At 43.7% G+C, this 27199-nt stretch overlaps 1 long non-coding RNA gene across 1 annotated transcript in view; it reads left to right on the top strand.

Moving 5' to 3' along the window:
- Positions 1 to 11004, top strand: part of LOC135572786 (uncharacterized) — a 29559-nt gene extending 18555 nt beyond the window's left edge. The window contains exon 3 of the long non-coding RNA XR_010464483.1: positions 10332 to 11004. This is a non-coding gene — a long non-coding RNA (uncharacterized LOC135572786). The remainder of the gene's footprint in view (positions 1 to 10331) is intronic.
- Positions 11005 to 27199: the final 16195 nt, after the last annotated feature.

The following is a 27199-nucleotide window of genomic DNA, read 5'->3' as shown; positions in this document are numbered from 1 at the left end:
TTTTTCAAGAGCAACTACACTTATGAATATGACTACAATGAGCAGAAGATAATTACTTTTAAATAGCAGTTTGTCTTTGCGCTAAATCACTTAACTCATATCTGAGACACTATTAGGCCAAAGAGCCTAATTTGACGAAAATACACTTCAGACAAGGAATTTGAAGGACCTAACAGAGCACATGAGGATAGTTATGGGAACATGGAGCCCCTCAATTGCATGCTATGTACTGCATTCACTTGTTGCTACTGAAGCAATTTTGTGTGTAAAATACCCCCTTCGGACATACATGTGTGGTTAACCGCCTGCTCCCAACTCTTTGTACCAATGTCAATGTGTAACAAGAGGGTTTGCCGTAGTCTTAATTTGAGCTATATAGATATGAACTGCACGTTGCAAAGGCTTACCATCCCGGGCACATATTTATTTGAGAGAGCAACCCATTATCTTCCATCTCATTTCACAGATCCCATTAAGTTATAATCTTGTATTATCTGCCTTAAAATAACAATAGATAACACTAGAACAGTGTGTGATGCATACTTTTTGTATAAACCCTATGAAACAAGAACACGCTTATAACAAATAGCCTATGGAAAAAAATGCATCCAGCAAACAGAAGTCAAACCTTAGCCGATTACACTCATTTAAATGTTGTATGCTAGAAAAAAAAATGTATTCTAAAAGTTGAAGTGCAAGTGTGAACAGATTATTCAAATCTGTCATTGCAACTGGAGTTCATCTGAATTTGTCCTCAACGGACAGCCAGAGTTTCATCCTTTATTTACCTAAATAAATAATTGGTCACACACTTTATTTGGGTAGATTCTCTACAGATCATACTATCAACAAACTAGCTGTTGATAAGCAACTGCTTGCTCTGGTTACGGTTAGGGTAAGGTTTAGAATAAGGGTTAGACTAAGGTTAGGGCTAGGGTTAAAGCAGGGTTTAGTGTAAGTAGATAGTTAGTTGAAGTGTTATTGATAGTCTGTAGAGCATCTACAGATGGACTATCCAAATAAAGTGTTACCAAATAAATTAATCCATCAGGAGGGATTGGAGGCAGGGAGAGAGGGTTTCCTAGAATGTTACAACCCCCCTTGTAAGTGCTACTCACCCACTTAAGCCATCAGCTGCTTCATAAAAAATGTAAAATTAACGTTTTTAAAGTGGAACATGATTCTGTTCCGTGCTCTGGGGGCACTGAAGCGCATGCTTGCATACGGAATGCATTTGGTCATCTCCCTGGCAACAGGGAAGGAAAGGTGCACTAAGTGAAACAGGAGAAGATTGTTTTTATTCTTTATTTAGAGAGTTATTCTAGCCAGTGAGTCATACCGATGCCCTGCTGATGTAAATCTACCTTGCTCAATTGAGGCTTTTGTGGAGTGAATGTCTGAGGCATACAGCAAGGCTCTGTGGGAGAGTAGACCTCTTCATTCAGGGCTGCCCGTTTGTTTTCAGACAGGTTTGTATTATGGTGAGGATACTACAAAGCTACACTAATCACCATGACCATGCAGCTCTGGAAGTGTGATGAGGTTATAATGAGGTTATAATCTCATAGGTTATGATGTCAAATCAAATCAAATCAAATATATTTATATAGCCCTTCGTACATCAGCTGATATCTCAAAGTGCTGTACAGAAACCCAGCCTAAAGCCCCAAACAGCAAGCAATGCAGGTGTAGAAGCACGGTGGCTAGGAAAAACTCCCTAGAAAGGCCAAAACCTAGGAAGAAACCTAGAGAGGAACCAGGCTATGTGGGGTGGCCAGTCCTCTTCTGGCTGTGCCGGGTGGAGATTATAACAGAACATGGCCAAGATGTTCAAATGTTCATAAATGACCAGCATGGTCGAATAATAATAAGGCAGAACAGTTGAAACTGGAGCAGCAGCACAGTCAGGTGGAAGTTGAAACTGGAGCAGCAGCATGGTCAGGTGGACTGGAGACAGCAAGGAGTCATCATGTCAGGTAGTCCTGGGGCATGGTCTTAGGGCTCAGGTCCTCCGAGAGAGAGAAAGAAAGAGAGGAGGAGAGAATTAGAGAACGCACACTTAGATTCACACAGGACACCGAATAGGACAGGAGAAGTACTCCAGATATAACAAACTGACCCCAGCCCCCCGACACATAAACTACTGCAGCATAAATACTGGAGGCTGAGACAGGAGGGGTCAGGAGACACTGTGGCCCCATCCGAGGACACCCCCGGACAGGGCCAAACAGGAAGGATATAACCCCACCCACTTTGCCAAAGCACAGCCCCCACACCACTAGAGGGATATCTTCAACCACCAACTTACCATCCTGAGACAAGGCTGAGTATAGCCCACAAAGATCTCCGCCACGGCACAACCCAAGGGGGGGGGGCGCCAACCCAGACAGGATGACCACAACAGTGAATCAACCCACTCAGGTGACGCACCCCCTCCAGGGACGGCATGAGAGAGCCCCAGTAAGCCAGTGACTCAGCCCCTGTAATAGGGTTAGAGGCAGAGAATCCCAGTGGAAAGAGGGGAACCGGCCAGGCAGAGACAGCAAGGGCGGTTCGTTGCTCCAGAGCCTTTCCGTTCACCTTCCCACTCCTGGGCCAGACTACACTCAATCATATGACCCACTGAAGAGATGAGTCTTCAGTAAAGACTTAAAGGTTGAGACCGAGTTTGCGTCTCTGACATGGGTAGGCAGACCGTTCCATAAAAATGGAGCTCTATAGGAGAAAGCCCTGCCTCCAGCTGTTTGCTTAGAAATTCTAGGGACAATTAGGAGGCCTGCGTCTTGTGACCGTAGCGTACGTGTAGGTATGTACGGCAGGACCAAATCAGAGAGATAGATAGGAGCAAGCCCATGTAATGCTTTGTAGGTTAGCAGTAAAACCTTGAAATCAGCCCTTGCTTTGACAGGAAGCCAGTGTAGAGAGGCTAGCACTGGAGTAATATGATCAAATTTTTTGGTTCTAGTCAGGATTCTAGCAGCCGTATTTAGCACTAACTGACGTTTATTTAGTGCTTTATCCGGGTAACCGGAAAATAGAGCATTGCAGTAGTCTAACCTAGAAGTGTCAAAAGCATGGATTAATGTTTCTGCATCATTTTTGGACAGAAAGTTTCTGATTTTTGCAATGTTACGTAGATGGAAAAAAGCTGTCCTCGAAATGGTCTTGATATGTTCTTCAAAAGAGAGATCAGGGTCCAGAGTAACGCCGAGGTCCTTCACAGTTTTATTTGAGACGACTGTACAACCATTAATTCATTGTCAGATTCAACAGAAAATCTCTTTGTTTCTTGGGACCTAGAACAAGCATCTCTGTTTTGTCCGAGTTTAATAGTAGAAAGTTTGCAGCCATCCACTTCCTTATGTCTGAAACACATGCTTCTAGCGAGGGCAATTTTGGGGCTTCACCATGTTTCATTGAAATGTACAGCTGTGTGTCATCCGCATAGCAGTGAAAGTTTACATTATGTTTTTGAATAACATCCCCAAGAGGTAAAATATATAGTGAAAACAATAGTGGTCCTAAAACGGAACCTTGAGGAACACCGAAATTTACAGTTGATTTGTCAGAGGACAAACCATTCACAGAGACAAACTGATATCTTTCCGACAGATAAGATCTAAACCAGGCCAGAACATGTCCGTGTAGACCAATTTGGGTTTCCAATCTCTCCAAAAGAATGTGGTGATCGATGGTATCAAAAGCAGCACTAAGGTCTAGGAGCACGAGGACAGATGCAGAGCCTCGGTCCGATGCCATTAAAATGTAATTTACCACCTTCACAAGTGCCGTCTCAGTGCTATGATGGGGTCTAAAACCAGACTGAAGCATTTCGTATACATTGTTTGTCTTCAGGAAGGCAGTGAGTTGCTGCGCAACAGCCTTCTCTAAAATTTTTGAGAGGAATGGAAGATTCGATATAGGCCGATAGTTTTTATATTTTCTGGGTCAAGGTTTGGCTTTTTCAAGAGAGGCTTTATTACTGCCACTTTTAGTGAGTTTGGTACACATCCAGTGGATAGAGAGCCGTTTATTATGTTCAACATAGGAGGGCCAAGCACAGGAAGCAGCTCTTTCAGTAGTTTAGTTGGAATAGGTTCCAGTATGCAGCTTGAAGGTTTAGAGGCCATGATTATTTTCATCATTGTGTCAAGAGATATAGTACTAAAACACTTGAGCGTCTCTCTTGATCCTAGGTCCTGGCAGAGTTGTGCAGACTCAGGACAACTGAGGTTTGGGGGAATACGCAGGTTTAAAGAGGAGTCCGTCATTTGCTTTCTAATAATCATAATCTTTTCCTCAAAGAAGTTCATGAATTTATCACTGCTAAAGTGAAAGTCATCCTCTCTTGGGGAATGCTGCTTTTTAGTTAGCTTTGCGACAGTATCAAAAAGGAATTTCGGATTGTTCTTATTTTCCTCAATTAAGTTAGAAAAATAGGATGATCGAGCAGCAGTAAGGGCTCTTCGGTACTGCACGGTACCGTCCTTCCAAGCTAGTCGGAAGACTTCCAGTTTGGTGTGGCGCCATTTCCGTTCCAATTTTCTGGAAGCTTGCTTTAGAGCTCGGGTATTTTCTGTGTACCAGGGAGCTAGTTTCTTATGAGAATTTAGTTTTGTTTTTAGGGGTGCAACTGCATCTAGGGTATTGCGCAAGGTTAAATTGAGATCCTCAGTTAGGTGGTTAACTGATTTGTGTCCTCTGGCGTCCTTGGGTAGGCAGAGGGAGTCTGGAAGGGCATCAAGGAATCTTTGTGTTGTCTGTGAATTTATAGCACGACTTTTGATGTTCCTTGGTTGGGGTCTGAGCAGATTATTTGTTGCAATTGCAAACGTAATAAAATGGTGGTCCGATAGTCCAGGATTATGAGGAAAAACATTAAGATCCACAACATTTATTCCATGGGACAAAACTAGGTCCAGCGTATGACTGTGACAGTGAGTGGGTCCAGAGACATGTTGGACAAAACCCACTGAGTCGATGATGGCTCCGAAAGCCTTTTGGAGTGGGTCTGTGGACTTTTCCATGTGAATATTAAAGTCACCAAAGATTTGAATATTATCTGCTATGACTACAAGGTCCGATAGGAATTCAGGGAACTCAGTGAGAAACGCTGTATATGGCCCAGGAGGCCTGTAAACAGTAGCTATAAAAAGTGGTTGAGTAGGCTGCATAGATTTCATGACTAGAAGCTCAAAAGACGAAAACGTCATTTTTTTTTTTGTAAATTGAAATTTGCTATCGTAAATGTTAGCATCACCTCCGCCTTTGCGGGATGCACGGTGGATATGGTCACTAGTGTAGCCAGGAGGTGAGGCCTCATTTAAAACAGTAAATTCATCAGGCTTAAGCCATGTTTCAGTCAGGCCAATCACATCAAGATTATGATCAGTGATTAGTTCATTGACTATAATTGCCTTTGAAGTAAGGGATCTAACATTAAGTAGCCCTATTTTGAGATGTGAGGTATCATGATCTCTTTCAGTAATGACAGGAATGGAGGTGGTCTTTATCCTAGTGAGATTGCTAAGACGAACACCGCCATGTTTAGTTTTGCCTAACCTAGGTCGAGGCACAGACACGGTCTCAATGGTGATAGCTGAGCTGACTACACTGACTGTGCTAGTGGCAGACTCCACTATGCTGGCAGGCTGGCTAACAGCCTGCTGCCTGGCCTGCACCCTATTTCATTGTGGAGCTAGAGGAGTTAGAGCCCTGTCTATGTTGATAGATAAGATGAGAGCACCCCTCCAGCTAGGATGGAGTCCGTCACTCCTCAGCAGGTCAGGCTTGGTCCTGTTTGTGGGTGAGTCCCAGAAATGTCACATTTGGTAATGTTATTACCAGTGGTGTGTAAGGGAGTGCGTAACTGGCGGCAGGGAAGTCAGGCGCAGGAGAGCGAAACTGGGTAATCAACAGAGCAGTTTTATTCATAAAACCACCGGGAAACCAGAACAACAAACAAATGCTTACAAAACCTGTCACGCACCAGAGAAAACGTGCACATGCACTTACAATAAACAATTCCGCACAAAGACATGAGGGGGAACAAAGGGTTAAATACACAACATGCAATGAGGGAATTGAGACCAGGTGTGTGGGAAGACAAGACAAAACAAAAGGAAAATAAAAGTGGATCGATGATGGCTAGAAGACCAGCGACCGCCGCCCGAACAAGGAGAGGAACCGACTTCGGCGGAAGTCGTGACATGGCAACCTGTCATTCAGGGCAGGTGGGGCAGAACCCCACAATTTTGGGGGGCTTGCCTGTTTTGCATGTTATTTTGACATTAATACATTTCACATATCAGTTTGAAAACAATGTAAAAAAATAGATATATATATCATTGAGTTATAAAGCCGCGTACAAACATGGTCTTTTTTTTGTTTTCTTGAGTAATGCAGCTCCAAAATGCAGGTGTTTCAGCCTAGCTCAGTGCTTTCTGTGGCGGTGGGACAAGCCAGCAGAAAATACGGAGCTTTGCGCCATGATTGGCTCAGTGTTTTGTCACTTATAGGGACACTACGTCACCGCCAAGTCTAAGGGTAGAGCTCTACAATTCTTTCCCCTTGAGTGCTGCCATAGAGTTACATTAGAAGTGCCCATCCAAGAAGGCTCAAGGTCATTGGGGTGGCAGGGTAGCCTAGTGGTTAGAGCGTTGGACTAGTAACCGAAAGGTTGCAAGTTCGAATCCCCGTGCTGACAAGGTACAAATCTGTCATTCTGCCCCTGAACAGGCAGTTAACCCACTGTTCCTAGGCCGTCATTGAAAATAAGAATTTTTCTTAACTGACTGACTTAAAATAAAGGTAAAATAAATAAAAAATTTGGCCACAGATAAAATTACGACAAATCACGTTATATCTACAGTAGCTTTGATTGGATTGATTATGTCAACATCATACTTTCAAACTCTTAGCTAGCAGTCATCAATATGAATCAAGTCGACAATCTACTGGCAAATCCTATTTAATCATTGTCATATGAAGAGAAGTTATAGATTAAACGTACGGAGCTCATCGGCCATTGGACAGAAACATTACACAACTATTTGGAAATTGCAAATTCAACAATGAGTGGTTTGGAAGGAATCAGTGGCTAACTGCAAGCATTGCAAATCATTCATTAGCCTGCTATTCAGTGGAATGGCTGTGTGGTCACAAGTCTAAGATTAAGGGTCTCTTTTCCTATTTTAAAATGATAAACATTCAACATTGGCCATGCTGTCAATGAAGCATGACTTGTGACGGGCTCTAAACAACTGTTAACACGGAACTGCAAAATCTGACTTTAGTTCAAGACAACTGGGAACTTGGGAAAATACGTTTTGAACTTTCCTCCAACTCGGGCAACTCGGGTAAATAGGGCACCCCGGCCTGTTTCTAGAGCTACGGCCTAAAGATCACTGATGTCATCATGATTCAACCTTTTTTTCCCTCTGAGTTCCCAGTTGTCTTGAAAGCACCATAAATCCAGAGAATGCCAGACATTGATGACAAAGTTTGATGACAAAATGGTGGTGCACATGGTGGTGGTGCACATGTAGCCTATAACCTGTTTTTGAGAAATGTAATAATTTAATATTGTAAGAGCTTTCATCGTCTGCTTATATGACCCCTTTATTTATCCTATGGTTCTGACTTGATGTACAAGGAGAACACTGTAAGAACGGCCCTGTCGCTGTACATTTCAAAAGTGCTGAACAAATAGTTATATTGACTACGTCCGTCCTAGTTCGCTCATTAATGTCTTAATCGAAATTACGGATTGCCTCTTATCCGCTTGTCGTCCACTTATGCCATAGTTTGTACATCTCAATTGTCAGTAGAAAACACATTTGTTTAAGCAAGTCAGCCATATCAGCTATGTTTTGAGTAAATGAGGCTGAATTAACTGTTTTGCTGCCAGACAAGGCTCCGCTGATAGCCAGGTGTTGCAGTGGTATAGTGCAATCAATGTATTGTTTAGTGTTGTGTTGTGTTGTGGCTTTGTTACCACCAATATTTACCTGTCATAATCGCCACTGGTTATTACACTGGTTGGTGCGAATATAGTATGATATTGGATGAAGCGCAATGTTAAATGAATATCTCCCTACCATCATATCTCAGCCAATATGACACTAATATTGATGAAAATTTGCAAATCAACTTGGAGGTACACAACACACTCCCCACCTCTCGTCATGGGAACCACATACCAGATTTTAACAGGGTCATTAGCATCAGCGGAAAAACATGATAATATGGGCCGACCTAACTCAATATCTAGACGTCGGAATAAAAACAAGACTACAGCATCCATAAAGTGACCATTAGACTTGTCACCTTTCAGAAAGAATTAGTTTGTAGGGGTAACAGTTTTGATTAAATATAGAATTTATCGCTCTCACATGCTCATTCTGTCCGACGATGTGCTACCTTTTGTACCATTCCTGACAACACTGACATATAGGTGCAGTCGTGGCCAGAAATATTGGCACCCTTGCACTTTTTTCAAATAATGCACCAGACAACGGTTGAAATGAAAACATATTTTGGTATCCACATATGTATGTCTTCGATGTGCAGTTGAAAAAAACAAAAAACATTCGGAATAATTTACTAAATCTTAGCTAATTCCACAAAGAAATCCTAAAATGGCCCAGACAATATTATTGGCACCTTCTAGAAGTAGTTATAAATAATTAGATTTCAAGCAGGTGATTCTCATTTACTTTGGAATTGAACTCAGCTGTGGTGATTTGAAGGTTCCTGCAGTATAACAATTATGTATTCAACCAGTTGAGAAAAGAGAAAAAGAGAAAAGGACTCATTCTATTTTGTGTCACTGTGTGTACTGCAATGAGCATGGACAAAATAAAGAAACCCAAACTATCTGAGGAGGCCAGACACAAGATTGTAGCCAAGCATGGACAATCTCAAGGCTACAAGTTAATCTCCAGAGATCTTGATGTCCTTGTTTCCACTGTACATAATGTTCAAGAAGTTTAAGGCCCACGCTGTAGTCAACTTCACTGGACGTGACCACAAGAGAAAACTTGATGGAAGATTGCAGCGGAGGATTGTTCGAATGGTGAAGAAAGCACCTCGGTCAACTGCCACACAGATTCATGCTGACCTTCAGACACAAGGTATGACAGTTTCAACTCCACCATCGATCGCCAACTCAATGAAAGGGGGTTATACGGTAGGAGAACCAGGAGGACCCCACTGCGGAGTCAGAGACATAAGAAAAGCCGACTGCAATTTGCCAAAACACACCTGAGCATGCCAAAATCCTTCTGGGAGAATGTCCTGTGGACAGATGAGACCAAATTATAGCTTTTTGGTAAAGCACACCATCTCTATGTTTACAGAAAACAAAATGAAGCTTTCAACGAAAAGGACACCTTTCCTACAGTCAAACATGGAGGATTTAGTTTTGGGGTTGCTTTGCTGCCTCTGGCACCGGGTGCCTTGAACGTGTGCATTGCATCATGAAATCAGGTGAATACCAAGGTATTTTGGAGCGCAATGTCAGACCCAGTGTCAGAAATCTGGGTCTCCGTTGACGATCATGGGTCTTCCAGCAGGCCAATGACCCCAAACACACTTCAAAAAGCACCCAGGAATGGTTCAAGACAAAACGCTGGACTGTTCTGAAGTAGCCAGCAATGAGTCCAGATCTAAATCCCATTGAAAACTTGTGTTGAAATCTGAAAACAGCCGTTAGGAGAAGGCTCCATTCTAATCTGAGAGAACTGGAGCAGGTTGCACAAGAGGAGTGGGCCAAACTTCCAGTACAGAGGTGCAGGAAGTTCATCGATGGTTATAGGAAGTGCTTGATTGCAGTTATTTTGACCAAATAAATTAAGTCTAGGGTGTCAATATTTTTTTCAATACCATTTGTTTTTTATGATTTAAATGGATATATTAAGTTCTGAATGAAAAACAAAGGTTCTGTAGTATCCTGTATTCTGTTCTGTAGTATTAACAGTGAAATACAAATATTTTGTTCAATTTCAACGTATATTTATGGAAACTGAGTCACTTGAAAAAAGTGCAAGGGTGCCAATATTTTTTAACACGACTGTAGGTAGCTAGCTAACAGCCATGGGAGAGGGTGAAAGGATTAGCTAGAACTTCCAGCTGTTAGATAAGGAAAAGTAGGCTACTCTGGATTGGGCAGGTACCTTTGTGAGAGGACCTTATGAAACTATTCCCCAGTTCCAGTCCCTAGTGAGAAAAACTGAGGACAGAGAGATATAGAAACATAATATTCAGGGCTGTCTAACTTGAGTATAATGCAGCCTGTTTCTTTGTGATGTTTTTTCTGTCCTCATATACAGAGAAACAAGGTCTGCAGATGAAGAGGTCCCAAAGAATGTCCCAAGAGAGTAAATTAACATTGTTGTATGCCGTGGATTATATGTGTACCTATGTTAGCAAATTTTGTGAACAAAAAGACAGTTTCAACTCAAATCAAATCTTATTTGTCACATACACATGGTTGGCAGATGTTAATGCGGGTGTAGCGAAATGCTTGTGCTTATAGTTCCGACCATGCAGTAATATCTAACAAGTATCTAACAAGTAAAAGTCACACAATGTATAAACCGATTACAACTGGAGCATGCCAACCCCGCTGAGTGTGTACGCTTCTGCTTCAGTACTAACACATCTGATTCAATGTATCAAAACAAATTAGTTAATAATCAAGTGTGCTATTGCTGGGCAACAGAAGTCTGCTCACCAGTAGATCAGTGATCAGTGGAGCGAGATTGGACACCTTTGGTATTTTTTATTTTGTTCACCTGAAATTATGTTTTATTAATAATAGCCTACTTGTTACTAAGATTTTGAACTTTTACATATGTGTTAACTTACTTGTACACTTTGAACTTATATAAAAGTGTTGATTCTTTGAAGTTAAGTGTTTAAACTTTTTTATTGTTAACTTAACTATTATTCAAGATGAACTAGTGTTGATGTTTATTAATCACAGATCACAATCCTGCAATAAAGAGGGTAAGGGAATCTGTGTCTAATTTGTCTGTGTTGTATTCTCAAATGAACATGACCTTTTTGTTCAGTCATAAGCTCTCCAATTAGTTTGATTTGATTGTCACTATTTCTATAGGATATCAGCCATGTAAACCCATTTTGCAGCTGATAATGGCATGCAAGCCAATGTAGCCATAGACCTACAGCAGTGGTTCCCAACTCCAGTCCTCCAGTACCCCCAACAGCCCAACAGCCCAACTCCAGTACCCCCAACAGCCCAACTCCAGTCCTCCAGTACCCCCAACAGCACACTTTTGTTGAAGCCCAGACAAACATACCTGATTCAACTCATTGAGGGCTTCATGATTAGTTGACCATTTGAATCAGGTGTGTTTGTCTGGGTCTACAGTACAATTTTACTGTTGGGGGAACTCGAGGAACAAAATTTTCCCCCCAATGGTGGAACAAACTCCCTCACGACGCCAGGACAGCGGAGTCAATCACCACCTTCCGGAGACACCTGAAACCCCACCTCTTTAAGGAATACCTAGGATAGGATAAAGTAATCCTTCTCACCCCCCCCCCCCCTTAAAAGACCTAGATGCACTATTGTAAAGTGGCTGTTCCACTGGATGTCATAAGGTGAAAGCACCAATTTGTAAGTCGCTCTGGATAAGAGCGTCTGCTAAATGACTTAAATGTAATGTAATGATGGAATCACTGGCCTACATACAGTATGATGGCATCAGCCATAGAAGACCAGCGATGCCGAACGTCTGAGCTGGACAGGTGGGGGAGCCAAAGCGAAGGCTGGTGTGACAGTGTTTAAATTGTAAAGAAAGAAAATAGTTGGTCATTTTTATTTAATGGGGCAAGGCAAAGCAGAGATGACAAAATACTTTTCATTTCACCCATAAAACATTATAGCCTATTATTAAAGTATAGTATGCTTACAATATCATAAACAATACTCTTTAACACGTTCCAAATGACATTTTATATATTCATATGGTTTAAGGGGGCACTTTCTTCATGACGACTAGGTGAAGGTGCTCTACTCAAATGGCACAACATAATCATTCATAATACAGTGCATTCTGAAAGTATTCAGATCCCTTGACTTTTATAAAAATGTTACAGCCTTATTCTAAAATGGATGAAATAGATTTTAAAAACTCAATCACACAATACCCCATAATGACAAAGCGAAAACAGGTTTTTAGAAAATTTTGCAAAAGTATTAAAAATTAAAAAAATTAAAATACCTTCTTTACGTAAGTATTTAGACCTTTTGCTATGAGACTCGAAATTGCGCTCAGGTGCATCCTGTTTCCATTAATAATCCTTGAGATTTTTCTACAACTTGATTGGAGTCCACCTATGGTAAATTAAATTATTTGGACATGATTTGGAAAGGCACACACCAGCATGTCAGAACAAAACCCAAGCCATGAGGTTGAAGGAATTGTCCGTAGCGCTCCAAGACAGGATTGTGTCAAGGCACAGATCTGAGGAAGGGTACCGAAACATTTCTGCAGCACTGAATGTCCCCAAGAACACAGTTGCCTCCATCGTTCTTCAATTTAAGAAGTTTGGAACCATCAAGACTCTTTCTAGAGCTGGCCTTCCAGCCGAACTGAGAAATTGGGGGAGAAGAACCGTGATCAGGGAGGTGACCAATAACCTGATGGTCATTCTGACAGAGCTCCAGAGTTCTAATATGGAGATGGGAGAAACTTCCAGAAGAACAACGTTCTCTGCAGCACTCCCAACCAGGCCTTTATGGTAGAGTGGCCAGACGGAAGCCACTCCTCAGTAAAAGGCACATGACAGCCCGCTTGGAGTTGACCAAAAGGCACATAAAGGATTATCTGGTCTGATGAAACCAAGTTTGAACTCTTTGGCCTTGAATGCTGAGTGTGAAGGGGAAAAGGTGAAGGGTTCTGAATACCTTCTGAATGCACTGTAAATACATCATTTTAATAGCAGGACACTGTAAAGTCCATTATTCCACTCAAGAGTATGAATTAGGCTGTTTGAGAAGGTTTTAATCTTAAGCAACCTGTATACACATTGTTTGAAGTGCAATAGACCAACATAGTTACTCTAGTAGGTCAAAGCTGTGTGCTGGAAAACCTTGGTAGAGCATGGGTGGAGTAGGCATTGTGGTGCTCATGTGAATTTCCTTTCTTTTTCTGTCTTCAGACCAATGCCTACTTCTCACTTAAAACATTGTTTTTAATTGATATGGTTTTTACACAGTGAGGTGAATATGCAACATTATTATACAACATAACACAGCAATATTTAAAAGTAAATGTACACAATAATGCAACAGTAATAATGTAGTTATTAGTATTTATTTCATGTTATAGCTGATTTCCAGAGGGAAGCGAAAAACCAGAAACCCATTTAAGCCAGTATGGCGTAAACTGGAAAATACTTCCCCGATTTATTTTAACAAGGCTATCGAGGAAGCTCCTGGAAAATACACAAATCTTCAACATATACCCATTAACTATTTACGTGAAAATGTACTTTAAAGTTAACTGAAGAAAGGCATAGTACTAAATGAACCCTAAACAAAAGTGAATTAACACAACATATAACATCTATAACCAAACTTACATTCTTCAGACAGCACATTCTGTACAAACTATTTCTCTTGAAGAGCTACAGGGTTATGCAGTTTTTTTGTTCATGCCCAGTTCTACCACACCTGATTCTACTACTCAAGATCTCGATGAACAGATGAGGTTTTGCTTAACAGCTGAGTAGTAGAATCGGATGGGGTATTGCTGGGCTTAAACAAACAAAAAACCTGCATAACTCCTGATAACAAATGCCAAATGCCTGTAACAAATGCCAAACTGCTGAGAAACATCTGTAAAATACAAAGTCATTAGACAAGTACAAAACCCTTAAAAAAAAAGATAAACATATTTACAAATCTGAAATTGGATAGGTGCTCTAAATCCCTGAAAACCACATTTCAGCTACAAATGTTCTAAGTAATGCTGTACACAGCTGTCTAACTCCAGTAAAATAGCACACGTCCTCATTTACAAATGGCAGTATAAATATGAAAAAGGTGGGAGTACTGACATATTTGGAAAACAAAATACATTTTCAGTATTGATAGTGTGCAACGTACCATGTGTACTGTGTGCATTTTAAATCGGCATAAGCTGTTTGTTAGCTCCACATGGGCCAGCCTGACAAATTTCCTAGCTTCTCAAATGCTGGAAAGTGATGCCAGAAAATAAGAAACGTGAAACTGACAAGGAGAAACATTTGCAGCATGGTTTGCTGCAATCTAAGAGTCTGATTTTGTCCATTTAAAGTAAAACGGATCAAGCATAATTTCTGACTGGATGACAGCTAACGTTGCCGTGATGTGTTAATAGCATAGACTAATGCTATTGTCTTTCGCAATGCTCATTATCAGTCGCTCACCACTGGTCTGTTTGCGTATTAGTTGGCTGTCTGGGCGGGTGAAACTGACATACTAGCCTACTACGGACTGTATTTAACTTACCTGTAAAGGCTCAGCTAGGTCGTCGTATCTTCTTCAATAAGATGATTCTGGCCTGTAAAAAATTAATCAGATAGACGTACTAGGCCTACATATACGCCTAGACAGGTTAGCTGCTAGCTAGTAGCCTACGCCAAATCAATTTAGATCTGCTAATTATTTCAACTGAACTATATCAGACAAATCTGAGTCATCTGAAAATACAATGTTAAAAAGTGTAAATGTAACCAGAATTTTATTGTATGGTGGAAATGAGAGAGAAGAAGGGAGTGAGTGAAAGTCTGACAGGAGATCCTCTCAGAGCAAAGATAACACCGCACAACCAAGCACATAGAAATACAACAGGTAGAACAGATTAGACTTGGTTCTTCAATGGGAATGTTGTCTAGATTTTTTTTTAACATACAGAAACTTGTTTATTGTCCTTGCAAAAGTCTAAATTGTACATTTAAAGCTGCCCTGGAACGGGAGGAAGAAAGTAATCTTGTGTATGATATTTTTCAATTGGAATGCAGTTCTATTTATTCCACATCTAAACTAACGTCAGCATGAAAACTGTGTGGCTTTTGGGGAATTCGTGGATCCAATGGTTGGAGAAGCATGCCAGGGCGGTCGGAAAGCATCACAACCTCTCCCTTGACTACTGTCACATTAGGTGGCTTGGAGAGCGAGGAATGAAGTGGGGCAAACTGCTCCATGTTCTGCGCCAGCAGAGTGCCTGTGCTGCTACTCCCCCTGACATCATAGTCCTCCACCTCGGTAAAAACGACTTGGCACACACAAAGGGGACAGCCCTGGTGAGTCAGATGCACACTGATTTGGAGTTAGTCATCCAAATGTTCCCCGGGACAACGGTGGTCTACTCTGACATTGTGCAGCAGAGGAGTTGGATGTTCCAGTGGGATGAGAACATCAACAAGCGCATAGAGATACCAGCTGGTTGACAGAGCACCAGGCTGTTTGCATTTCTCCTTGACAGGCGCATGCCCACAATCCGCCACCCTGCAGTGTGTCCCTGGGCAGTACCGTACAGATGGCGTGCATCTCACGGATGAGTGAAATTACCTCTTCCTTGAGTCTGAGAGCTGGTCTCTCCACCATCCTAGCAAGATGCAAGCAGTAGTACACAACACCACACTCACTGTCACTTGCCTGCCTCTCCACAAACCCAAAGGCTCTTCTAATAAATGTAAATAAATGTGTGTGTGACGGGAGGGAGGGAGGGGGCTGTCAAAACTATGAATTAAAGAATGGTCCAAATGTCTCCATTACATTATGAAACCTGTTCTTAACACATTGACTTCGACAGACCATTTAAATGGACAGTCTGGAAGCGTTCGTTCCAAAATAATTTTTTAAAATTCACTCAGTACTGATTACACATTTATTCCTCTTGCTTGGTAAAAATACAATGGTCTAAAACACTTGATTTGTTGAGAACAGACTCATTTCATCATGTAGCTAACCAAGTTAGCAAGTATAAAACATTGTTTTGATTGCACAACAAGCCAACAATAAATGTATTGTAAAATACTTGAAAGTACTACTTAAATACTTTTTGGGGGTATCCTTACTTTACTTTACTATTTATATTATATTTATATTTTAGATAGCTATTACTTATACATTCCTAAAGAAAATGATGTACTTTTTACTCCATACATTTCCCTGACACCCAAAACTAGTCATTACACTTTGAATGCTTAGCAGGACAGGAAAATGGTCTAATACACAAACTTATCATGGGAACATCCCTGGTCATCCCTGTAGTATCTGGGATCTACATCTGTTTATATTAGTTACTGTGCTGTTACTAAGCAGTAATGCATTTCGGCAGTGTTACGTTACTACAACTAATACCGGCCTGGTAATTTCTCCACAGCACAAATATTACAATCCCTACTGCCTGTGATCTGGTGGCCTCACTAAACACATGCTTCGTTTGTAAATTATGTCTGAGTGTTGGAGCGTGCCCCTGGCTATCCGTTAAAAAAAAGAAAAGGAATTTGAAATTATTTATACTTTTACTTTTGATACTTAAGTATATTTTAGTAATTACATTTACTTTTGATATTTAAGTATATTTAAAACCAAATACTTTCAGACATTTACTGTAGTAGGATTTACTGGGTGACTCACTTTTACTTGAGTAATTTTCTATTAAGGTATCTTTTACTCAAGTATGACAATTGGGTACTTTTTCCACAATTGGTTTTACCTGGATTCACCATGTGCAGCATCTGCACACCCTGACTATTTTTTATGTGTGGATGGCGACTTCAGATTTTCTGGAACACACTGAAAAGTAACTCGACACTGTTGATCAGTCAGCACAAATGTGGATTAAAATAACAACAAGGCAGGAGAGGGAGCCGGAAATTAATTTAAACATGTTTGAAAATGCGATGCTGTCAGTCGAGTGGTAAATTGTCTGATGTTAGCATGCAACAACTGATGTTCTGTTTACATGTGTGTTTGGGGTTCAACATAGCTAGTTTATGGTTTCTTAACAAAGTAATATGTTTTCCCGGGTATAGTTTGTCTTGGGGCCTTGCTTGTTCTTAGTCGAGGAAATGTAGCATAGCTAACTGCTGTGTTTGTCCTGCCGGAAATATGTCTACCTCGTCTTACTTTAGCTTGGTCTGTGCAATACAAATGAATGTGAACAGTGTGGCAGTTTCCCAAAGTTGAGTAATTGTAAACTTAGCGTAAATAACATTAGCACGCTGTGTTTTGTGTAAGAAAGTATGATGTATTGTGGTGGTTCTCTGATTACATGCAAGTGTCTGTCAGCAGTTTAAACATGATCACCTGTCAAAATATAGCTAGCAAGCTTTCCTCGCTTGTTGGTTAGCAAACTAGTCAACGTTAGCACTCATCTGACTGATATAACCTTATATTAGCTAGCTAGCTAATCAAAACAAAACCACATTCATTGGCTAGCTACCTATAATTGCTTGTTCGTTAGCTAGCTTACTTTCAACTTACTGGTCTTAGCTAACTACAGAGGCTAGCTGCTGAACTTTGGACAAGCAAGCTAATGTTAGCTAGGTAACGTTAGCTAGCTACCTAGCTAATCAAAATATATGTTTTTATTAATTGATTAACCTTAGCTTGAATACCACCATATAAAGGGCTTGCAGTTGATGTACGATGCCTTCTGGTGGCTATGTTGGAAGACCACCGCATTCATTCTTCCGACAACAACAGCCAAGTAGCTACCCCAAACGGCATGATAACAGTGCCTAAAATTATTTGATTCCCCGCCAAGGTCATCTTCTGTCGAGTATTTGGCTGCTCTAACAAGACAGGAAAAAAATATGTGCTTGCAGATTCCCTGCAATCATGAAACCCCATTTGTGACACCAATGAGATGACTCAAGAACTGTCAGGAAAGCGAAGTAACCTTTTTGCCCGTTAAGACCTGAACCCAGAAAGCTGTCAGTAACGGGTCTGCTACGATCATTTCATCACTGGTAAGTCAAGTCGGTTCGATTTTGAGTTTAGTTTAGCTGTTATGCTAACCAGGTGTTAACAACAACACTAAGTTAGCCTAAATTAGCTAGCTAGATACCAGAGGTGGGACCAAGTCATTGTTTTACAAGTCATGAGTAAGTCTCAAGTCTTAGCTCTCAAGTCAAGTCTCAAGTCCTAAACTTTGAGATTCGAGTCCTAAACAAGTCATAATGTGCTCTTCACCAAATGTAATACCATTTCATATTTTTAACAAGAGTAATAGTATTACATTAACGCAAATCATGAATGCTTTTAAAAATATCTATATATTTATTACTTTCCAAATAAACTTTATATTTCCATGTACATTTACATTTACATTTAAGTCATTTAGCAGACGCTCTTATCCAGAGCGACTTAATACATGGGTAGCCATGAGAAAGACACCCCCCGAAATAGTGATCGACTATCGAGGATGGCTATGGGGCGCAATCGGGCGATGTAGGCTTGTACGCAATCGCCCAACCTTAACACACACACACACTCTGTGTGGTTACAGTAGGCTAACGTATGTCAATGGTTTTAGGAACAGCAGTAACATCAGGCATGATTTAGGCTACCAACTGCCTAGCCAGTTGTAGCTCAATCTTGGGTGCAATGAGCACGATCCTGCACTGACTGACTGTGTGGAGGCTCTTTGATTTAACGTTACGTTAGCCTACACGTTACACCAGTAAAGTAATAAAATACACTGCTCAAAAAAATAAAGGGAACACTTAAACAACACAATGTAACCTTAAGTCAATCACACTTCTGTGAAATCAAACTGTCCACTTAGGAAGCAACACTGATTGACAATATATTTCACATGCTGTTGTGCAAATGGAATAGACAACAGGTGGAAATTATAAAGGAGTGGTTCTGCAGGTGGTGACCACAGACCACTTCTCAGTTCCTATGCTTCCTGGCTGATGTTTTGGTCACTTTTGAATGCTGGCGGTGCTTTCACTCTAGTGGTAGCATGAGACGGAGTCTACAACCCACACAAAGTGGCTCAGGTAGTGCAGCTCATCCAGGATGACACATCAATGCGAGCTGTGGCAAGAAGGTTTGCTGTGTCTGTCAGCGTAGTGTCCAGAGCATGGAGGTGCTACCAGGAGATAGGCCAGTACATCAGGAGACGTGGAGGAGGCCGTAGGAGGGCAACAACCCAGCAGCAGGACCGCTACCTCCGCCTTTGTGCAAGGAGGAGCACTGCCAGAGCCCTGCAAAATGACCTCCAGCAGGCCACGAATGTGCATGTGTCTGCTCAAACGGTCAGAAAAAGACTCCATGAGGGTGGTATGAGGGCCCGACGTCCACACGTGCGGTTGGTGCCAGAGAACACCAAGATTGGCAAATTCGCCATTGGCGCCCTGTGCTCTTCACAGATGGAAGCAGGTTCACACTGAGCACATGTGACAGACGTGACAGAGTCTGGAGACGCCGTGGAGAACGTTCTGCTGCCTGCAACATGCTCCAGCATGACCGGTTTGGCGGTGGATCAGTCATGGTGTGGGGTGGCATTTCTTTGGGGGGCCGCACAGCCCTCCATGTGCTCGCCAGAGGGTAGCCTGACTGCCAATTAGGTACCGAGATGAGATCCTCAGACCCCTTGTGAGACCATATGCTGGTGCGGTTGGCCCTGGGTTCCTCCTAATGCAAGACAATGCTAGACCTCATGTGGCTGGAGTGTGTCAGCAGTTCCTGCAAGAGGAAGGCATTAATGCTATGGACTGGCCCGCCCGTTCCCCAGACCTGAATCCAATTGAGCACATCTGGGACATCATGTCTCGCTCCATCCACCAACACCACGTTGCACCACAGACTGTCCAGGAGTTGGTGGATGCTTTAGTCCAGGTCTGGGAGGAGATCCCTCAGGAGACCATCCGCCACCTCATCAGGAGCATGCCCAGGTGTTGTAGGGAGGTCATACAGGCACGTGGAGGCCACACACACTACTGAGCCTCATTTTGACTTGTTTTAAGGACATTCATCAAAGTTGGATCAGCCTGTAGTGTGGGTTTCCACTTTAATTTTGAGTGTGACTCCAAGTCCAGACCTCCATGGGTTGATAAATTTGATTTCCATTGATAATTTTTGTGTGATTTTGTTGTCAGCACATTCAACTATGTAAAGACAAAAGTATTTAATAAGAATATTTCATTCATTCAAATCTAGGATGTGTTATTTTAGTGTTCCCTTTATTTTTTTTGAGCAGTATATATAGCTGTCGGCTATATTAGCCACAACTTACCGTTCTTTGCAGCTTCAAATGTCGTACAAAGTTGGAAATTGTTGCGCCTCCTTCTGTAATTTTCATCCCACATGTTTTGCAAGTTGCAATCCGTTTTTTGTTGATACAGCGTCGCCTTTATAGCCCTAAATAATAATTTGGGGTGTAATCTTTCCAAGTGCTCCATCTGAATTCTCCCGCCTATGTTCATCTGCACTGCCAGGCACAACTTTAAATCAGCTGGCACAATTTGATTGGCTGCTGCCCGATTCTGTCATGTTATGTCTTGTCCCTGTGCTTTCCCTTCTCTTCGTTTCCCCCTGCTGGTCGTATTAGGTTACTCTCTCTCTCTCTATCGTTCCGTTCCTGCTCCCAGCTGTTCCTCATTCTCCTAACGACCTCGTTTACTCTCTCACACCTGTCCCCTCTTTTGCCCTCTGATTAAGTCTCTATTTCTCTCTCTGTTTCTGCTTCTGTCCTTGTCGGATTCTTGTTTGCTTTGCCCTTGTCCCGTCCTGTCGTAATCTGCCTCTTCATCAGATGCTGCGTGTGAGCAGGTGTCTCTGTCCTCTACGGCCCGCGCCTACCCAGAGGGACCTGCAGTCTGTTGCCGCTAGCCCTGCAATTCTCCTCTACTACTAGAAGGAGGACTCTCCTGCAAAGATAGAGGATTTATGTTTTCCCTGTTTGGACATCTCCTGTAAAGATTGAGGATTTATGTTTTCCCTGTTTGGACATTAAAAGACTCTGTTTCTGTTGAATCGCTGTTGGGTCCTCACTCATCTGCATAACAGAAGAATCCGACCAAGAATGGACCCAGCGACTTCGGATCCTCTCTACTCAGCTACGAGATCCAGGGAGCGATGCTAGGCAGACACGAGCAGGAATTGTCTGCTGCTCGACATGCCGTTGAGACCCTGGCCGCCCAAGTCTCCGACCTCTCGAAACATATTCACAATCTTCGCCTCGATCCACCGGCTACTTCCAGGGCTTCCGAGTCTCCGGAGCCCAGAATTAATAACCCACCGTGTTACTCTGGGGAGCCCACTGAATGCCGCTCGTTCCTCACCCAGTGTGATATTGTGTTCTCTCTCCAGCCCAACACGTACTCCAGGGGTACAGCTCGTATCGCCTACGTCATATCTCTCCTTACTGGACGGGCTCGTGAGTGGGGCACGGCAATCTGGGAGGCAAGGGCTGAGTGTACTAACCAGTATCAGAACTTTAAGGAGGAGATGATACGGGTTTTTGATCGTTCAGTTTTTGGGAAAGAAGCTTCCAGGGCCCTGTCTTCCCTATGTCAAGGGAATCGATCCATAACGGACTACTCTATAGAGTTTCGCACTCTTGCTGCCTCCAGTGACTGGAACGAGCCGGCGTTGCTCGCTCGTTTTCTGGAGGGTCTCCACGCGGAGGTAAAGGATGAGATTCTCTCCCGGGAGGTTCCTTCCAGCGTGGATTCTTTGATTGAACTCGCTATTCGTATAGAACGACGGGTAGATCTTCGTCACCGAGCTCGTGGAAGAGAGCTCGCGTTATCCGTTTCCCCCTCTCCGCATCACTACCATCTTCCTCCAGTGGCTCAGGTGCTGAGCCCATGCAGCTGGGGGTATTCGCATCTCGACTAAGGAGAGGGAACGGAGAATCACCAACCGCCTCTGTCTCTATTGCGGTTCCGCTGGTCATTTTGTAATTTCATGTCCAGTAAAAGCCAGAGCTCATCAGTAAGCGGAGGGCTACTGGTGAGCGCTACTACTCAGGTCTCTCCTTCAAGATCCTGTACTACCTTGTCGGTCCATCTACGCTGGACCGGTTCGGCAGCTTCCTGCAGTGCCTTGATAGACTCTGGGGCGGAGGGCTGTTTTATGGACGAAGCCTGGGCTCGGGAACATGACATTCCTCTCAGACAGTTAGGGGGAGCCCACGGCCATGTTCGCCTTGGATGGTAGTCCTCTCCCCAGTATTCAGCGTGAAACGCTACCTTTAACCCTCACTGTCTCTGGTAATCATAGCGAAACCATTTCTTTTTTGATTTTTCGTTCACCTTTTACACCTGTTGTTTTGGGTCATCCCTGGCTAGTGTGTCATAATCCTTCTATTAATTGGTCAAGTAATTCTATCCTCTCCTGGAACGTCTCTTGTCATGTGAAATGTTTAATGTCTGCTATCCCTCCTGTTTCTTCTGCCCCCTCTTCACAGGAGGAGCCTGGTGATTTGACAGGGGTGCCGGAGGAATATCATGATCTGCGCACGGTCTTCAGTCGGTCCAGGGCCACCTCCCTTCCTCCTCACCGGTCGTATGATTGTAGTATATCGAAGATTCGGTACCGTAGTCCCTTCCTCCTCTCCCGCCGGAGCGGGGTTTTTTTTTGTTAAGAAAAAGGACGGGACCCTGCGCCCCTGCGTGGATTATCGAGGGCTGAATGACATAACGGTTAAGAATCGTTATCCGCTTCCCCTTATGTCTTCAGCCTTCGAGATCCTGCAGGGAGCCAGGTTTTTCACTAAGTTGGACCTTCGTAACGCTTACCATCTCGTGCGCATCAGGGAGGGGGACGAGTGGAAAACGGCGTTTAACACTCCGTTAGGGCATTTTGAATACCGGGTTCTGCCGTTCGGTCTCGCTAACGCTCCAGCTGTCTTTCAGGCATTAGTGAATGATGTACTGAGAGACATGCTGAACATCTTTGTTTTCGTTTACCTTGACGATATCCTGATTTTTTCACCGTCACTCCAGATTCATGTTCAGCACGTTCGACGTGTCCTCCAGCGCCTTTTAGAGAATTGTCTTTATGTGAAGGCTGAGAAGTGCGCTTTTCATGTCTCCTCCGTCACATTTCTCGGTTCTGTTATTTCCGCTGAAGGCATTCAGATGGATTCCGCTAAGGTCCAAGCTGTCACGTGTCGAGCTGCAGCGCTTTCTCGGTTTCACGAATTTCTATCATCGTTTCATTCGTAATTTCGGTCAGGTGGCAGCTCCTCTCACAGCCCTTACTTCTGTCAAGACGTGCTTTAAGTGGTCCGTTTCCGCCCAGGGAGCTTTTGATCTCCTCAAGAAGCGTTTTACATCCGCTCCTATCCTTGTTAGAGACGTCAGGTGTAGACAGTTCATTGTCGAGGTTGACGCGTCAGAGGTGGGCGTGGGAGCCATTCTGTCCCAGCGCTCCCATTCTGACGATAAGGTCCATCCTTGCGCGTATTTTTCTCATCGCCTGTCGCAGTCGGAACGTAACTATGATGTGGGAAACCGCGAACTGCTCGCCATCCGCTTAGCCCTAGGCGAATGGCGACAGTGGTTGGAGGGGGCGACCGTTCCTTTTGTCGTTTGGACTGACCATAAGAACCTTGAGTACATCCGTTCTGCCAAACGACTTAATGCGCGTCAGGCTCGTTGGGCGCTGTTTTTCGCTCGTTTCGAGTTCGTTATTTCTTATCGTCCGGGCTCAAAGAACACCAAGCCTGATGCTTTGTCCCGTCTCTTCAGTTCTTCAGTAGCCTCCACCGACCCCGAGGGGATTCTCCCTGAGGGGCGTGTTGTCGGGTTGACTGTCTGGGGAATTGAGAGGCAGGTAAAGCAAGCACTCACTCAAACTCCGTCGCCGCGCGCTTGTCCTAGGAACCTTCTTTTCGTTCCCGTTCCTACTCGTCTGGCCGTTCTTCAGTGGGCTCACTCTGCCAAGTTAGCCGGCCATCCCGGCGTTCGGGGTACGCTTGCTTCTATTCGCCAGCGTTTCTGGTGGCCCACTCAGGAGCGTGACACGCGTCGTTTCGTGGCTGCTTGTTCGGACTGCGCGCAGACTAAGTCCGGTAACTCTCCTCCTGCCGGCCGTCTCAGACCACTTTCCATTCCCTCTCGACCGTGGTCTCACATCGCCTTAGACTTTATTACCGGTCTTCCTTCGTCAGCGGGGAAGACTGTTATTCTAACGGTTGTCGATAGGTTCTCTAAGGCGGCTCATTTTATTCCCCTCGCTAAGCTCCCTTCTGCTAAAGAGACGGCACAAATCATCATTGAGAATGTTTTCAGAATTCATGGCCTTCCGTCAGACGCCGTTTCGGACAGGGGTCCGCAATTCACGTCTCAATTTTGGAGGGAGTTTTGCCGTTTGATTGGGGCTTCCGTCAGTCTCTCTTCCGGTTTTCACCCCAGTCTAACGGTCAAGCAGAACGGGCCAATCAGACGATTGGTCGCATCTTACGCAGTCTTTCTTTTCGAAACCCTGCGTCTTGGGCAGAACAGCTCCCTGGGCAGAATACGCTCACAACTCGCTTCCTTCGTCTGCGACCGGGCTATCTCCTTTTCAGAGTAGCCTCGGGTACCAGCCTCCTCTGTTCTCGTCCCAGCTCGCCGAGTCCAGCGTCCCCTCCGCTCAGGCTTTTGTCCAACGTTGTGAGCGCACCTGGAAGAGGGTCAGGTCTGCACTTTGCCGTTATAGGGCGCAGACTGTGAGAGCCGCTAATAAGCGTAGGACTAAGAGTCCTAGGTATTGTCGCGGTCAGAGAGTATGGCTCTCCACTCGTAACCTTCCCCTTATGACAGCTTCTCGCAAGTTGACCCCGCGGTTCATTGGTCCGTTCCGTATTTCTCAGGTCGTTAATCCTGTCGCAGTGCGACTTCTTCTTCCGCGACATCTTCGTCGCGTCCACCCGGTCTTCCATGTCTCCTGTGTCAAGCCTTTTCTTCGCGTCCCCGTTCGTCTCCCCCCCCCGTCCTTGTCGAGGGCGCACCTATCTACAGGGTCCGGAAGATTATGGACATGCGTCCTCGGGGCCGTGGTCATCAGTACCTAGTGGATTGGGAGGGTTACGGTCCTGAGGAAAGGAGTTGGGTTCCATCTCGGGACGTGCTGGACCGTTCGCTGATCGATGATTTCCTCCGTTGCCGCCAGGTTTCCTCCTCGAGTGCGCCAGGAGGCGCTCGGTGAGTGGGGGGGTACTGTTATGTCTTGTCCCTGTGCTTTCCCTTCTCTTCGTTTCCCCCTGCTGGTCGTATTAGGTTACTCTCTCTCTCTATCGTTCCGTTCCTGCTCCCAGCTGTTCCTCATTCTCCTAACGACCTCGTTTACTCTCTCACACCTGTCCCCTCTTTTGCCCTCTGATTAAGTCTCTATTTCTCTCTCTGTTTCTGCTTCTGTCCTTGTCGCATTCTTGTTTGCTTTGCCCTTGTCCCGTCCTGTCGTAATCTGCCTCTTCATCAGATGCTGCGTGTGAGCAGGTGTCTCTGTCCTCTACGGCCCGCGCCTACCCAGAGGGACCTGCAGTCTGTTGCCGCTAGCCCTGCAATTCTCCTCTACTACTAGGAGGACTCTCCTGCAAAGATAGAGGATTTATGTTTTCCCTGTTTGGACATCTCCTGTAAAGATTGAGGATTTATGTTTTCCCTGTTTGGACATTAAAAGACTCTGTTTCTGTTGAATCGCTGTTGGGTCCTCACTCATCTGCATAACAGATTCAAACTGTAATCCGTTAAATGAAGAGTTGATGCGCTGCACACTTTTTTTTTAATAGCATAATTTTTAATATTTGGGCTTGGGGGGGGTATCAAAGCAGGTCGAGTCACAAGGCTCAAGTCAAGTCACGAGTCATTGGTGTTAAAGTCAAAGGCGAGTTGCAAGTCATCATATTTGTGACTCGAGTCTGACTCAAGTCCAAGTCATGTGACTTGAGTCCACACCTCTGCTAGATACACTATATATACAAAAGTATGTGGACACCCCTTCAAATTAGTGGATTCGGCTATTTCAGCCATACCCGTTGGTGAAAGCTGTATAAAATTGAGCACACAGCCATTTAATCTCCATCGACAAACATTGGAACTATAATGGCCTTACTGAAGAGTTCGGTGACTTTCAATGGAATCATAGGATTCCACCTTTTCAACAAGTCAGTTAGTCAAATTTCTGCCCTGCTAGAACTGCTCCGGTGTGTTGTAAGGGCTGTTATTGTGAAGTGGAAATGTCTAGGAGCAACAACGGCTCAGCCGCGAAGTGGTAGACCACACAAGCTCACAGAACGAGACCGCCGAGTGCTGAAGCATGTAACATGAAAAAATCTAAAATTGTCTGTCCTCGGTTATAACTGAAAACGGAAACGCGTAATCTGGAGTGATGAATTACGCATTCACTATATATATTCTCATCAATCTACACACAATACCCCATAATGACAAAGTGAAAACAGGGTTTTAGATTTGTTTGCAAATTTCTCAAAAATAAAAAAACAAATACTTAATTACATAAGTATTCAGACCCCTTGTTATGAGACTCGAAGTTGAGCTCAGGTGCGTCCTGTTTCCACTGATTATCCTTGAGATGTTTCTACAACTTCATTTGAGTCCACCTGTGGTAAATTCAATTGATTGGACATGATTTGGAAAGGTACACACCTGTCTATTTAAGGTCCCACAGTTGACAGTACATATCAGAGAAAAAAACCAAGCCATGAGGTCGAAGGAATTGTCCATAGAGCTCCGAGATAGGTTGTGTCGAGGCATAGATCTGGGAAAGGGTACCAAAAAATGTCTGCAGCATTGAAGGTCCCCAAGAACACATTGGCCTCCATCATTCTTAAATGTAAGAAGTGTGGAACCACCAAGACTCTTCCTAGAGCTGGCAGGCCGGCCAAACAGAGCAATCGGGGCAGAAGGGTCTTAATCATGAAGGTGACCAAGAACTCACTGGTTACTCTGACAGAGCTCTAGAATTCCTCTGTGGAGATGGGAAAACCTTCCAGAAGGACAACCATCTCTGCAGCACTCCACCAATCAGGCCTTAATGGTAGAGTGGCCAGATGGAAGCCACTCCTCAGTAAAAGGCACATGTAATCCCGCTTGGAGTTTGCCAAAAGGCACCTAAAGATTCTGACTGTATTAGAGGCTGTAATCGCAACCAAAGCTGTTTCAACAAAGTACTGAGTAAAGTGTCTGAAATCTTAACCAAAGGTGATAT

This window comes from Oncorhynchus nerka, linkage group LG8 (genome assembly GCF_034236695.1).
Source record: "Oncorhynchus nerka isolate Pitt River linkage group LG8, Oner_Uvic_2.0, whole genome shotgun sequence".
Classification (NCBI taxonomy): Eukaryota; Metazoa; Chordata; class Actinopteri; order Salmoniformes; family Salmonidae; genus Oncorhynchus; species Oncorhynchus nerka.
This window is presented reverse-complemented; position numbering and strand designations above follow the sequence as displayed.